The sequence below is a fragment of the Camponotus floridanus genome, unplaced genomic scaffold (genome assembly GCF_003227725.1).
Source record: "Camponotus floridanus strain SB8 unplaced genomic scaffold, Cflo_v7.5 scaffold467, whole genome shotgun sequence".
Classification (NCBI taxonomy): domain Eukaryota; kingdom Metazoa; phylum Arthropoda; class Insecta; order Hymenoptera; family Formicidae; genus Camponotus; species Camponotus floridanus.
Window position 1 is genome coordinate 1 of NW_020229622.1, and position 13,442 is coordinate 13,442.

Here is a 13,442-nt window from a genome sequence, read left to right on the forward strand (position 1 = left end):
GGAACCATACTTTTGTTGCCAACAAGTACGACATAATTCACTAAAATCATCGTACGACATGTCGGTATTCACATGATCGTTGTACACGTGTTTCAAATTGGTACCATCCTGTTTAAACAAGATCAGCAGGTTCGCGTTGTCGCGTATAAGATGTTTTGGTATTCTCGCGTACGTCTGACAAAGATAGAAGCAGTCGACGTTCGAGTGACGACCCATTGAGAAGTACTCTCTTATCGTATCTTGCTTGTCGCACGCCACGTCATCGAAGACGAAAATCGAGTTTGGATGTGCCTCGCTCGGTGGAATGACGTCACTGTTATTCGAGAACGTAAAGTAGCCGATTTCATCGATCGGCGTCAACAAATTCTCCAGATATTGATATTTTGGCTGTTGTAACGACTTCGAATACATGTACACATTCTCGAAACGTACACCGTGCGGACTTTCCAGTAGACTTATCAGAACGTTGGTTTTACCACAATTCGATGGTCCGCATATGATCGCGCGTATAGTAGTCGGTAGCATCGTACCGTGCCTGCGCATCTCCGCGTTGTCCCCCATTAATCGTAATCTGCTATCGCAATTTCTCACGTAAATCGTCAAAGGTTGTCGTACGAATCTCATTTTTTTCAACACTGTTGATTGGATCGAACGCCTGCCTATTTATAGGTGCGCGAAATCACGAATCGCTCAGTAGAGAAAAAATGTTCATTCTGCTATCAAGTCCTTCCGACATTTGCGATTTGAGCGTCGAACAGCTACAATTTGTGTCGAAAGCAGTTCTGTTGCAAATGTGTGGTGATCACGTTCACTACGTGTGGGACAAGCTTCCAGAATATATAAAGGCGGATCCGGAGGTTCAGACGTATCGTCGCTGTTACAAACACTACAATCAGCCGTGGCAGGAAACGCACATCGACGGTCCGGCGTCATTGATAAAGAATTGCAGCGAATGTCAACGAAAATAGGTAGAGGCCTATTAAATCACGCGATAAACGCACTTCCGATCGAATTACATATTCCCGGCTATCAGTTTTGCGGGCCAGGTACACGGTTGGAGAAGCGATTAGCCAGAGGTGATCGAGGTATAAATCCATTGGACGCTGCGTGTCGCGAACACGATATAGCATACTCTCGAAGCAACGATCTCACCGAGAGACACGCTGCGGATAGGATACTCGCCGAGAAAGCGCGAAATCGCATCGTTGCGAGAGATTCGACTCTTGGTGAGAGAGCCGCAGCTACAGCTGTCTGGACAGCGATGAAAGCTAAGACGAAGCTCGGTATGGGTCTGAAGACAACGAAGACGAAGAAAAGAACGGCGAAGAAACGGATACTTCCGGTAGCGAAATGCGGCGGCATATTGCCGATTTTACCAATGTTGGGAGCGCTCGGATCCCTGATCGGTGGAGCGGCTGGTGTAGCGAAGGTGGTGAACGACAGAAAAGCCGCGCAACGTCAGTTGCAGGAGATGCTACGTCACAATCGCGCCATGGAAGGTCATGGATTATATCTCGCTCCTTACAAACACGGACGAGGAGCCTCACCGAGAAAAAAAAAAAACGTCAAAGAGACGCTAAAAATGCCGCAGGGTGCAACTATCAACATACAATTGCTGCAACTGGCAAAACGTATGCGCATTCCATATTTTAGAGGTGTTTTCATGCGCAACTCTTTACCGATCGGTTGTATATTTATCAAAACGAGAACGGCATCGTAAATTTGGATAGCGTCGAAGGACCAGGTACTCATTGGGTAGCGTACGCAAAGAGGGGAAATCGCGTTATATATTTCGACAGTTTCGGCAATCTTCGACCACCGAATGAATTGGTGCGATATTTCGGACGAAACGTAACGAAGATACAGTACAATTACACACCTGTTCAAACTTACGATCAGAGCATCTGTGGACAATTGTGCTTGCAGTTTCTTCGAACGGTCGATGCGTGCGAATTTAAAGACTGATATTGCGCTATTTAACTCAGTATTCGTTAAACAGTTTTGCCGACATGTCTATGACATTCACGTTGAGTGGGAAGAGTAGCGTTCTCACGGCAAACTTCTTTCCCGCCGTAGATTTGGACGACGATGCATACGAACTCGGTCTAACGGATTTTGAGACTTATCCAATTTTGATACACGATACCGAATGTGAATTCCTCGAATAATAAATTTTACTTTGGCAAAGACGACACGGAAATTACGATTCCCGAGGGATCGTACGAGTTGCGAGATATACATGAATTTTTGAAACGTGCAATTTCACGGCAACATCGCGTCAATGAAGATGACGAATATCCGATAGTGTTCAGCACTAATTACAATACGAAACACATTGACGATGGTGTCAATGAAGATGACGACGGTGTCAATGAAGATGACGAATATCCGATAGTGTTCCGCACTAATTACAATACGATGAGGAGCGAGATCAAATGCGCATACAGATTAAACTTTAGCAAACCCGGCAACATTGGATCGCTGCTAGGATTCTCGAATCGTATTCTCGAGTCGGGAAAATGGTACGAATCGAACATGCCGATTAACATTATCAACGTTAATATTATCCGCGTAGAATGTAACGTGACCGCGGGTGCGTACAACAACGGTAAACTCGTTCATACGATACATGAATTTTCACCGAGGGTACCGCCGGGATATAAGATATCGGAAACGCCAGCGCAGATCATTTACCTGCCGATCATCGCGCGGAGCATTACGGATTTAACGTTACGCGTTGTCGACCAAAACGGACGATTGCTCGATTTTCGAGGAGAAGAGATCATCGTAAGATTGCACGTACGACGGTTGCAGCGATAACGTATGCGACGTATGAGATGCTCGTGTTGAACGGATCGAAAGACGTGAGAGATAACGCAATCTTTACGAAATCAGCGACACCAACAACAACAACATCGACGTTCGCTAATATCCAATCATCCGAGAAAAAGAAACTCAACACATCGAACGTTGCGTTTTTGCAATCTTTGGGATTCGCGGTGCGAAACAGCTGAACGATGACAGACATCCTCAACATCGGTGACGAACCTATCTTTGACGATCGTATCGTCAAGATCGAGACTCACACGTACAACCCGTTCGCCAATACAACGTTTGGGCACAATGACGAGATAAGAATACCCATACAACAACAGGATCTGTATACGCTGCCGCATGAGAGTTTCCTATACATCGAGGGAAAACTAACGAAAAACAAACCACCAGCTGAAGGAGAAAATGAAGTGATACTGGGAAATAATTTCGTCGCATTCATGTTCGATGAGATTCGATACGAACTCGACGGTGTTGAGACTGATCGCAATAGAAACGTAGGAATAACTACTGCGCTCAAAAACTATGTAACAGTATCATCCGGTAGAGAGGTGATTTTGAAAAATACTGGCTGGGAGCCGTTTATCTACACGCATGGACATTTCAATTTTTGCGTACCGCTCTACATGTTGCTGGGATTTTGCGAGGACAAACGCGTGGTGATTAACGCTCGTCACGAATTGATCTTGATACGATCGCGCAACGACAACAATTGTCTGCATGGAAGTTCGGCGCAAGAGCCTGTGATCGACATATTCAAGATACAATGGCGAATGCCTCACGTGCTGTTGAGCGAAATCAAAAAGTTGTCGATGCTGCGTGCTCTGGAAAGCGGACGATATCTCAGCATGGCTTTTCGCTCATGGGATCTGTACGAGTATCCGCTATTGCAGCTTACAACCAAGCATTCGTGGGCCATTAAGACTGCGACTCAGCTGGAGAAACCACGATACGTTATCTTCGCTCTGCAGACAGGTCGGAAGAATGTCATGTCTAAGGGTGTGAGTCGATTCGACGACTGCAAATTGATCAACGTGAAACTCTATCTGAATTCGGAATATTATCCGTATGACGATATGAATCTGGATTTAGATAAAAGCAGATATGCCATTCTATATGATACGTACGCACGCTTCTGCAAGAATTATTACGGACACGAGTATTTCGAGCCGAGTCTCGACGTCCTGAAGTTTATGCAACACGGTCCGTTCGTGATTATCGATTGTTCTCGACAAAACGAATCGGTTAAGAGCGCAACTGTGGATGTGAGATTGGAATTCGAGTGTAAGGAGAATGTGCCGCCGAATACCACTGCGTACTGTCTCATCATACACGATCGCATGATCCAATACAATCCGTTGACCAACGTTGTACGCAAAATCACCTAGGCGATAACATCGACACAAGAGAGAGGGGGAAGAGGAGCATGATATAAATCAAAGTCTTGCGAGATGGTTTTAGAGTTTTGTCATTCCTCTCGACTGTCGTATCGAAGAGAGAGAGAGATCTCATCATGTCCGTACCAACGTTTGTGGATCTGCAAGGATTTATCATTGGGAAAAATTTTGTCGTGAAGGAAGCGACAGTCTTGAGAAAGGGATACGTTCTATCGCATTACTTTTTCGCAAGTCCCGTACCGTGGCACACGCTTACAAAATCTGAGCGATGTCAAGTCTCATGGCTGATTAGAAATCATCACGGATTACAATGGGAAGACGGAAACATTCCGTATGGCTTGGCTCAGCATGCGATTACAACAGCTGTCGTTGGTACAATACACGAAGAAGAAGAAGAAGAAGAAAAATCGTCTGTCGTATACGTTAAAGGACTTGAAAAGCGAAAATGGTTGACCGATATACTAGACGATGCAGGAAATGGCTATATTATTGAAACCTTGGATGCAGATTACGAAGATATTGATGCTTTAAATAAATTAGATATTATCAATAGTATACGATGTGGAAAACATGTTAAGAATTGCGCATTACAAAATGTATTTAAAATATTTAACTGGTGGTCGCAACGCCAGAAAAAAATTGCAAGAAAATAAAACAAATATGTAAACATTAATATGTGTTTTATCTCTTATTTCCCCCTCCCTAGACCTTTCCTTGCGTTTCTAAGAATATTTTATCTGAGCGTTATTTCACCCTTCTCCTAAAATTCAAAGCGTTAGAAGCATTGATCCCCCCACTACATCATACTTTTGGAAGATGAGCGTCACGTATAACCGGTTAATTCCTGTACGATCAGTCTCGCGTTAATCGCTCGTGGTTCACTTTTCATAACCTTCAAAGAAATGTACTACGTCGAATGAAGCAGTAGCGGCAGCGACGTCGGAAGACGCGTGAATAATAACGTGCCGAGTCGTAATAAAACTTCATCGTTTGAGAACAAATGTGACGAGTAAGTTTCATTTAACTTTTTTCTATTTTTATAATTTTATTATTATTACTATTATTTAATTTTAATTTTTCTATAGCATTTCGTTGGAGCGTCGTGCGACTCGTATACTAGGTAGACGATACGCATTGACAGCTACAGAATTCAAATTCCTCGAAATTGGTATCAACGTGGGTCCACCGAGTTACGTGGAGATTGCCATAGGAGATCATCGAGGAAAGGAACTGATATTATCTCTCGAAACATGGAAAGGACTCTACGAGCAGCGTCGCAATATTCAAAATTTACTTCGGAGCGACTCTAAAGATGACTACAATTTCATAAGCGTTGGACCGCTAACAGTGAGAGTTCATACGATTAACGACGTCAAACTCATAAGTGTCGAAACTTCGGATGTACGCATGATGATGGTCGAATCGACGTTACATCGTATGTTCGATCTCGATCAATGCATAGATGCAACTTTTGATCGATTAGATAAAATTATCCAAACAGTTGATGTTAAATTTACACAATTCTGCAATATCGCGTCCACTGTAACGGATCCGAAAGAAGTATCATATGTAATACGCGCGAGTGATGTTTTCAACAAGCATGAACTCGTCGATTGCGAGCTGGCATCTTTAGCTTTTAATTCTTAATATGTAAGACAAAAATTATATTTGTATACTAAATATATAAACAGAATAAATAGTTATAAATCTATATCATGGTGTACTTTCTTTGCGTTTGGCGCGCTCTCCCGTCCCAGCTTTCATGCATAGCTCCTTGCGAGAGAATTATCATGAGAGAGCAAACACTAGGAAAGAAAGAAAGAGACAGAAGAAGTGATACGGTGCACGTGAGAGAAGAGATATCACACAATGAAAATATTTTTGATAATTTAATATAATTTTTTAATAGTTTTCTTATAATTTAGTAATAAATGGAGCAATGAAAAGAGAGGGAGAGAAGAATTTGGAAAATAAATAAGATTTTTTATATTAATTAATTAATTAATTAATTTTTAATAAAATAAAATAAAATGTGTATTATATACATAGTGTGCAAAAGAATTTAAAATATACAAAATATAAATGTGTATTATATACATAGTGTGCAAAAGAAATTTTAAAGAATTTAAAATATAAATGTGTATTATATACATAGTGTGTAAAAGAAATTTTAAAGAATTTAAAATATAAATGTGTATTATATATATAGTGTGCAAAAGAAATTTTAAAGAATTTAAAATATAAATGTATATTATATAAAGTGTGTAAAAAAAAAATATTGTAAGAAAAATTTAAAAGAATTTAAAATATGCAATATATACAATTATATAATATATAATACAATTATAAAAGTATAAAAAAGAATACAAAATATAAATGAATAATATATAATTGAATAATATATAATATAATGAATAATATATAATATAATGTAATAGGAGGGCGATGGCAACGACGATATAGTGGTGGGGGTGGTGGTGGTGGTGGTGTCGATGAGAGGTGATGGTGGGGCGGCCGCTGGAAAAGTGGTGACTCTTTTTCTGCACATAAAAAAAAAATTTATTAATTATTTGAATAATTTGAAAATAAATACCTACACATGTGACCTACCTCCAATTAATTATCAGCATCCGTATCAGAATCCGAATCAGAATCATAACTGATCATATATTCAAGATAGTTATGCTGATGGATTCCTCGCATCCTTTCGGAACACGCTTCTCGATTTCCGCCTGGCAAACAGCAATCTCGGCAAATGGCTGCCTCTAATTTGTTCCTCTTTCTAATCCATATATCCCTCTTTCTAATCTTTATATACGATTTTAGATGGGAGGTCGCGATTGGAGAATTTCTTCCGCCAAGTTCACGATTTCTTAAATATTCCACCACCGACATGTTTATTATTTTTTTATTCCATTGCTCGCACACTTTAGTCTTATTCACTTTTTTAATGTTTTTTTTCACAACGTGCATTGTGGACACTTTTTTAATGTTTTTTTTCACGTGCATTGTGGACACATATTGCACGGAAATGTTAAATATAACGGATCTCTGCAATTAGAACAGTATCATCCATCCGTTGCATCCAATGTCTGAATTACATGTTTTCGTACGGCATACATCATTTGGGCGTTTACACCTTGCAGCCTAATCATGCAGGACGCACATACTGCTAAAGCGCCGCCAGTCGAGTAATAAAAGGATATCGTGCAATATTTTTTTTGTCCGCTTAATGCATTAATTTCTGCGATAGATACTATTTTTTCTTTGACTAGTGCAGAGTCACTATCCTCACTGCAGTCACTAATACAGTCACTGTCGGACGACAACACGCGATCTTCGTCTTCGTTTTCCATTTTATGTATTATCACACAATATATATCACACTTTCTAACAGAACACTATCTTTTTTCTGACAAAACACTTTCCGAGAGAACACTATTTTTTGCTACCGACGTGTCGATGCGTTTTCAAATGATGTACTATGATCTGCTGCGCTTCGATCCTTCTTATATTCGACCAACAAGCTTTCAGAGACTGTTGGGGGTTGACACGAAAGAAAATTTTCTTGCAAATGTACCTAGGATCGTAGAAAAAATGCGCTATTGTATTACACAGATTGCTTGAAAAGATTGGACTGAAATATCTCAAAAATGTAAGTTTATGAAATAAAGTCATAAAAATATGTATAAGAGTAAAAAAAAAAAGAGTATAAAAGGTTTTCTATAGTATCCCATTTGCAAGAAAATTTTCTTTGTGTCCCCCGATAATCTCTGAAAGCTTGTCCGCTTAATCTCTATTGTTTATACGTCGAACGGGAAAAAAAACCTGGAATTATCTATTACGGGTGTACCTCGAGAGTACAAAGCAGCCGAACATCGGCGCTGATATGTAAACGAGGGAGACACCTCCGATTAGTCAATCAAAGCCAATTGTGTCCAATTGTATTGTGTCTAATCGAGTAATCCCCAGACAAAGCAGCCGATCATTAGCGCTATTAAAATTTTTCCTTAAAAAATAAAATTTTTCCTTAAAAAATAAAATAAAATACAATAAAATAAAAGAACAATAAAAAGGATTAGGTCCCCAAAATCTTTTTCAAAATATATAATAAAATACAATATATATAAAAATATATATAAAAATATATATAAATATATATAAATATATATAAAATATATATAAAATATATATAAAAATATATAATAAAATACAATAAAATAAAATAAAAGAACAATAAAAAAGATTAGGTCCCCAAAATCTTTTTCAAAATATAATAAAATACAATAAAATAAAATAAAAGAACAATAAAAAAGATTAGGTCCCCAAAATCTTTTTCAAAATATAATAAAATATAAAATATAATAAAATATAATAAAATACAATAAAATAAAATAAAAGAACAATAAAAAGGATTAGACCCAAAAAAGGATTAGACCCAAAAAAGGATTAGGCCTAAAATCCTTTTCAAAAGAATACCGCTCTTTTGTTTATGCTTGTCATTAACGTGACCTCCCCCAACCCCCACGTGACGTCATACCCCCGCTCCGCTGAGATCCCCTCGCATCTCGCCTCCCTCAGAGGACCTGGGTTAGAACCGGCCTATTACATCTACTAATGTTTATGAAATTTACGCATTACCATCCGCGTTTGGCTCTTAATTGCTCGTTTCTTAATTATCATGTTGAAAAAAGAAAATGAAATTATAATAAAGCTGAAGGAACAGCAATGACAAAAAAAGCGGTAAAAGATAACATTGATATCAAAAATATGCCGATAGGTATATCAAAGAGAAAAGAAGGGAAAGGTGGACTCATCTTGGAATGTAAAAGCGAAGAATTGAAGGAACTAAAATTAACTATTGTGAGCAAATTGAGAGATAAGTACCAAATAGAACCGAGAGGTTCTACTGAAATTAAAAATTTTTAATCTGGATGAAGAGGAAATGAATTGTGAAGAAATGTGATGAAATAGTAGAAATGATTATAAAACAGAATCATTTGGATTAAGTAAGAAAAGGATTACATATTAAAATTGTGAAAAAGATAACTAGAAAACGGAATAAAGATAACAGTACGACTAGAATGAAGAGAAGAGAAAGTGCACTGATTATTGAAATGGATGATACAACGTATGTGGAGATGTTGAAAAGGAGGAAAATAAATATTGGCTGGAGGCAGGGCCGGTTCTAGGCACGTGCGAACGGTGCATCGCACGCGGCCCCGCGCTTTGACCAGCCCCGCGCGACAGAGTTTCTTAATAAATTTATGCAATTATTGGCTGGCAATAATGTAGATTAATAAAATATAATAAATACAAATCTAATACAAATATAATAAATACAATTCTAGGATTTACAAATATTATATAAAATTAAATGTAAATCCTAGAATGGTCATTCAACCATAGGATGGCAGGTCAGAATATGATTAGGATTAAAAAGAGTCGGGTAGCGGTTAGTCTATAATAATCCCCAAAAACTTACCTTTTTAAAAAAAGGTAAAAAAGGGCGCCAAGTTCAGGCACTAATTGTATCCAACTGTCATATTGTCTACAAAATTAGTGATATAAAAAAATTGCGCCAATTAAAAATAAAAATTTGTACAAGATAAATAGAAGTATAAGGAAGAAAACAAGAAAGTAAAAAAAATTTTAATTAAAAAAACTTGGCGCTGCCAATTTTATTAATATATTGTTCAGCTTGAAGGTCTAAATTTTCAAATCCAGAAGATCTTAAGACAATTAATAATAAATGTCAAGCAATTATATTTGCTGTTAAACATATATTTAATTGGAATATATGCCAATTTTATTGGCAGCGCCAAGTTTTTTTAATTAAAATTTTTTTTACTTTCTTGTTTTCTTCCTTATACTTCTATTTATCTTGTACAAATTTTTATTCTTAATTGGCGCAATTTTTTTATATCACTATTTTTGTAGACAATATGACAGTTGAATACAATTAGTGCATGAACTTGGCGCCCTTTTTTTACCTTTTTTTAAAAAGGTAAGTTTTTGGGGATTATATCACTTCTTTTTTTAGTCTAATTTACTAAGAGATATTATATTAAAAAAAGTATGTATATACATATATATATGTTCTTTTAATATATAAGCAAATTATATAAAAATGTATATAGAATAAGTATATACAATAAACATTATATATATATATATATATATATATATATATATAATTAATATATTATATATATTTATATTTAGCTTATAAAATAGATATATTTATTTATTTACCTTGCTCTAATTATCATACCATACTGGCTCTTGCCAATTTTTAATTAATAATTTAATTATTAATTATTTATACCTTGCATTTTACCACTATTCAAAATGCGGTTAATGATACATGTCACTAATGACACATATGACACATGTCATTAATATTGATCGAAAAGCGTCGCTAGCGCAATCGCTCTATCGATTAAGGCTAGTAAGAATTCGATCCGTTCAGCCGTTATTGAAATCCGATAATCTGAGTTACTCTCAACTGTTTGACTCGCGTATAGATACACGGAGTGCCGCGCAATGTTTCGCATGAACTTGGCGCGAGACACTACCGTGTCTCTTGATTTATTAGTTAGTTACTTGCAGTGAATATAGTAAGGTGATTGTAGTGAAAATGATGAGAAAAAGAGATATTGGAAGAAAATACGTAAGTGGCGCAGAGAAGGAGAGAAAGCGCAAAGCTCAAGAGGAATTTATTAATAGCCAAAAAGGCTCCATGAATAAATTTTTAAAAAGCACTATCAATACAGAAAAAAACAGGCCTACTCAAGAAATACCTGGTACAAATTCGCAAGATGATGAACTTGTGGAATATACAGATAACAATAATGTAAGTGTTATTACCCTAAAAACAAAATACTCCTGACCTGAGTCGGTTTTTAATTTAAGCTTAAGTAATTACAAAATATATTTAAAAAGAATTGTTTTTGCAGGATAATGGAAAAGAAACAAAAAAATCAACTGAAAACATAGATGAATATAAAAAACTTGAGGACATAGGCACATGGCCAGTAAATCTCGAGATAACTGAAAAAAATATTTTAATTGAAAAAGGACCCCGTAAAATTTGTTCAAATAACTATCCAAAAGATGAAAAGAATAGATGCTTTTCGGAAGTATATTACACAAGGAAAATGAGCAATGGCGAACAAATTGATAGACATTGGCTAGTATATTCAAAAGAAAAAAATGCTATCTTTTGTTTTCCTTGCAAATTGTTTCGGAGTGGGTCAGGCCAGTTGGAGACACATGGATTTAATGATTGGCAGCATGCATCAGAGAGAATTAAACAACACGAAGTATCTAAAGTACACTTCAAAGCTATGGACACATGGAATGAAGCTCGTTTAGCTCGTATTAGTGCTGCAAACTGTTCTAATATTTCTCATATGTATATCTCTGAAAAACTTTATATTGAAGAAAAACAGAAATGGAGAAATATTTTGGAAAGAGTAATAGCCATTATTCAATATCTAGCCGAACATAATATGGCATTGAGAGGTTCATTCGATTTACTGAATACTCCAAATAATGGAAATTTTTTAGGCCTCGTAGAACTTATGGCTCGGTATGATTCTGTTCTAATGGAACATGTAAATCATGCTAAAGAATCAAGAAATGTTGTTACCTATTTAAGCAAAAATATACAAAACGAACTTATATCTCTGATGGGTAATAAAATCAGAAATACTGTGATCGGTCGAATAAAAGCTGTCAAGTATTTTTCTGTTCTTTTGGATTGTACTCCAGATACTTCTCATCAGGAGCAACTTTCTTGCATCATACGATATGTTCATATACACAACGGTGAAGTACAAATATGTGAAAGTTTTACCGGGTTTTTGGTGGTCAAAGACACTAGCGATTAGGATTGGCAACAACTCCAAAACAATATCTGAATGATTGTGGACTTGATTTTACAAACTGCAGAGGACAAGGATATGATAATGGAGCAAACATGAAGGGATACAAAGCTGGTGTCCAACTTTTACGAGAAAACCCAAAAGCTTTTTTTACACCGTGTGGCTGTCATAATTTAAATCTCGTATTGGCAGATATTGCTAGCGTTTCTCCCAAGGCTGTTACATTTTTTGGTGTTATTCAACGATTTTACACATTCTTATCAGCTTCTAACTATAGATATGATATAACTAAGAAATATTTAAAGCTTACACCAAAAACGCTATCTGATACTCGATGGGAATGCCGCGTAAAAAGTGTAAAAGCTGTACGGTTCCAAATTAAAGAGTTTGTACAAATATTTGAAGAAATTTTAACCGAACCTAAAGATCCAAAAGCTGCTAGCGAAGCTACTTCTTTATTGAAAGAAATTCAATCTTTTCCATTCATATTATCCACTGTTATATAGTATGAATTACTCGTAAAAGTCAATAGAGTAAGTAAAATGCTTCAGCAAAGGGACGTGCAAATGGATGTGGCCATATCACTCCTTGATAATCTGCTAAAAGAGTTATTAACTTTTAGAGAAGATGGCTATCAAGAGTGTGTGAAAACCACAAAAATTATTGCAGAGCAAAATAACGTTATTCCTCATTTCCCTCAAAAACGGGTTGCTAGATCAAAACGACCGTTTGATTATGAAAGCGTCGATGATCCAATAAGAAATGAAGAAGAACAATTCCGCATAGAATATTTTCTCCTCGTTACCGACCAAGCCATTGCATCATTTAAGGAACGTTTTAAGCTGTACGAAGATCTCAGGAATAACTTTGGATTTCTCTACGATTTCAGAAAAATAAAAACAATATCTAAAGAAGACTTGATGAAAAACTGCATGGACTTCCATAATATTTTACAAGATGGACAGAATTCTGATGTAGATGGAGCAGATCTTCTTGAAGAATTGTTATCTTTCATTCAGATAGTTCCAGAAAACAGTCAAAGTTGCCTTTTAGATGTACTGAACTACCTAATTGAATCAAAACTAAATCTAGTCTATCCGAATATTTATATTGCGATTAGAATTTTATTAACCATACCAGTAACAATTGCTTCTGCTGAAAGAAGCTTCTCAAAACTTAAACTAATAAAAAACTACTTACGTTCAAATACATCACAGGAAAGACTGGTGGAAAGCCATGATGTCAATAGAAAAAGAGATATCACATGAAACCGATTTTTCTAATGTGATTAATGACTTTGCTTCCGCAAAAGCGAGAAAAGTTA